Source organism: Phyllostomus discolor, chromosome 2 (assembly GCF_004126475.2).
Source record: "Phyllostomus discolor isolate MPI-MPIP mPhyDis1 chromosome 2, mPhyDis1.pri.v3, whole genome shotgun sequence".
Classification (NCBI taxonomy): Eukaryota; Metazoa; Chordata; class Mammalia; order Chiroptera; family Phyllostomidae; genus Phyllostomus; species Phyllostomus discolor.
Window position 1 is genome coordinate 212,213,492 of NC_040904.2, and position 3,731 is coordinate 212,217,222.

A 3,731-nucleotide genomic window follows, 5' to 3' on the forward strand; every position below is an offset into this window, starting at 1 on the left:
ATGAAGCAACTCGTAAAGGATATTCTTGGCTGGGTTACTCTTCTGGTCGCTGCCACGGGAGTGTCTCACGGGATGAGAAGAACTACCATTTACCGCACCCAGCAGGTGGCAAGCACTGCACGTTGGTTATTCCTCGTTTTCACAACAGCCCAGTGGGGTGCGCCCGTTACTCCCATTTTGCAGATTAAAACCTAGACTCCATTTGTTTATCACGTTTGATGGTCAGTCTTGAATTGTTTACTGCACTTTGAGATGGTGGAATTTTTCGAGTTGAGTGAGATTAACTTAATCCAGTTTATTACTTGATGAGGAAGAAGAGGCCTAAAGGAAGAAAGTCTAGGTCTCTTGGTGGAGGAACTGGGCTTGACCCCTGTTAGTGGTAAAACAAAACAGTTCACAGGGGCCAGAAAGCAAGCTGCCCAGCCCAGTAACCTGTTGTCAGACAGAGAAAGACAGATGCTGTATGATTTCATGTATATGTGGTATCGAAAAGCCAAACCAAACAGAAATAGAGATTCAGAGATCCAGAGAATAAACTGACTCTTGCCAGAGGGTCGGGTGGTGGGGAAAAGGGCAAAAGAGGTGAAGGGGACTGAGAGGTATAAACTTTTAGTTATAAAGCAAGTAAGGCACAGGGATATGATGTGCAGTACAGGGAATACAGTTACAATCTAATAACTATAATTACATGGTGACAGATTGTTACTAGACTTATCTAGTGGTGGTAACTTGGTAAGGTATATAAATGTTGAATCACTTGGTTGTACATCTGAAATTAATATTATATTGCAACTACACCTTAATTTTTTAAAAGATTTTATTTTATTTATTTTTAGAGAGGGAAGAGAGGGAGAAAGAGAGAGAGAAACATCAATGTGGGGTTGCTGGGGGTCATGGCCTGCAACCCAGGCATGTGCACTGACTGGGAATTGAACCTGCGATACTTTGGTTTGCAGCCCAAGCTCAATCCACTGAGTTACGCCAGCCAGGGCTACACCTTAATTTAAAAAAAAACACAGTGGTCTGTGCCATCCTTGAAGTCTTACTATCTAGCTCTTTAGTCATTAAGCCCCTTGCATATACAAAGCTCTGTTCTCGGCTCTGGAAACACAGTCGAGAACGAGACAGACTAGGTTCCTCCCTCGTGGGGCTTACATTTCAGTGGGGCGGGGGGAATGGCAATAAACCAATAAAATGAGCAAGATAATTTCAGACAGAACCAAGTGCTACCAAGGACTGTGAAATGGATGAAGGGATACACGGCGAGAGGAGGAAACAGCTGCTTTAAATAAGCTCCCTGAGGGGGTAATTTTGAGCTGAAATCTGAAAAATGAAGAGCTATCCATGAGAAGAGCCATGAAAAGAACGTTCCATGCATATGAAACAAGTGCTAAGGCCCTGAGGCCAACTCCAGCTGGGCAGTCAGGGACAGGAAGGAGCGTCATCCCATGCACCAAAATGGCCCAGGTTTGATTCCCAGTGGGGGCGGGTACTGGAGGCAAGCGATGGATATTTCTCTCACATGGATGTTTCTCTCATAGGCGCTCTCTCTCTCTCTGTCTTCCTTTCTCTCTAAAATCAACAAACACATCCTTGGGTGAGGATTGAAAAGAAAAAACAGGAAGGAGAGCTGAGTTGATGATGGACACAGCGGAAAGGCGAGAAGGTGGTACAGGAGGGGAGGGTGGAGAGAGAGCCGGGGCCAGGTCATGCAGGGTCCTGTGGCGTGTTTGGATCTTATTCATGTTGCAAAGGGACAGTATGAGGGGGTTTAATCAAGAGAATGAACACGATCCAGTTTATGATTTTAAACTAACCCCTGTGTGGCCCTGACTGGTGTGGCACAGTTGGTTGGGTGTCGTCCTGCAAGGTTGATGGTTCAATTCCTTGTCAGGGCACATGCCTGGGTTGTGGACTTGGGCCTCAGTTGGGGCACATGCAAGAGGCAACTGCGCATCAGTGTCTCTCTCTCTCTCTCTCTATTTCTGACTGCCTTCCCCTCTCTCTAAAAATAGAGAAATAAAGTGTCGCAGGTTCGATTCCCAGTCAGGGCACATGCCTGGGTTGCAGGCCATGACCCCCAGCAACCGCACATTGATGTTCCTCTCTCTCTCTCTCTTTCTCCCTCCCTTCCCTCTCTAAAAATAAATAAATAAAATCTTTATAGAAAATAGATAAATAAAGCCCTGGCTGGCGTAGCTCAGTGGATTGAGCGTGGGCTGTGAACCAAAGTGTCGCAGGTTCGATTCCCAGTCAGGGCACATGCCTGGGCTGCAGGCCATGACCCCCAGCAACTGCACACTGATGTTTCTCTCTCTCTCTCTCCATTTCCCTCCCTTCCCTCTCTAAAATAAATAGATAAATAAATAAAATCTTTAAAAAATAGAAAAATAAGATCTAAAAAAAAAAGCAGCCCTGGCTGGTGTGGCTCAGGTAGATTGAGCACCAGCCTGTGAACTGAAAGGCTGCTGGTTCAATCCCCAGTCAGGGCACCTGCCTGGGTTGTGGGCCAGGTCTCCAGTGGGGGCGGGGGTGAGAGCCATTTGATCAATGTTTCTCTTGCACATTGATGTTTCTCTCCCTCCCTCCCCCCCTCTAAAAATAAATAAAATCTTTATAAAAAAAAGACTACGTGTGTGGATTAAAGAAGGCAGCAATTCAAACAAGGAGACCAGTTGGAGGGCTGTTGCAGTGCGTCGATGGCTTGTGTTAGGACAGTAGTCGTGGAGGGATAAGGATGTATTTTGGAGGCAGAAGCATCAACAGGACTTGTGAATAGCGGGGATATGGGGTTGAAGGTAGAAAAGGTTGAAGGGAAGAGTTCAAGGAAGACTTTCATATCTATGTGGTGGACCTTAAATTGACAAATATATTTAACCAATATTCAGCCTTCACTTACTACAGTACATTCAGATTTTCAATTAATCAGAGCACAGCACGACATAGGGAAAGAATTTGGACTAATTCTTAAATTCCAATCCAGTGTGATCTTGGAAAGTCTAAACCCAAAGAGCCACTGTTTCCTCTTCTTTAAAGGGTGGCCATCCCTGGATTTGAGATGTCCCTAAGGCTCGGTGACAGCACCTAGAAACTGGAGCGGGTAAGGAGGTTGTGGGAAATCCAAAGGGAATGAGGCAAAAACCTCAAATACCCTAACCCTCAAATACTTGAGGTTTTTGTTCGGGAAATGGTGATGTAGGGACAGAGTTGCATGATTCAAACATCTGGGCCATTTATAGCATGGGGCAGGAGAATACTCCAGTTTCTACCCAAACTGGAAATGAATCTCCCTGCTAGGCATCTGGGCCCCAGAGCACCTTAAATTTCTAATCGGGAAGAACGCGAGGTTGTTGCTGAGGCCCGGAACACTACCTGACGATTGCAGGTACTCAATAATTGATTTAATGCATAATGGGATCTGGGTGACTGGGAAGAGGTTGCCTTCGAGAGACGAAAACCGCCTGCAGGAGGGGCATAAATGGTCATGGAAAACACAATAGAAATGAACTATTAAAAATAAAAAATAAACCCGCCTGTAGGAGCCCCAGTGAAACCAGCGCCCTGGGATTTTTCCCGTCGCTATAGTAACGCGCCCTCCCCACCCACCCACCGGAGAACTACAAGTCCCACAAGGTGGGCGGCTTCCCGCCCCAAGGATAGGAGGGACGCCGGCGAGGGCGGTACCGGCCTGTTCCGCTTTCCCGAAGCGTGATTGGCTTGTGGCTCTGGAC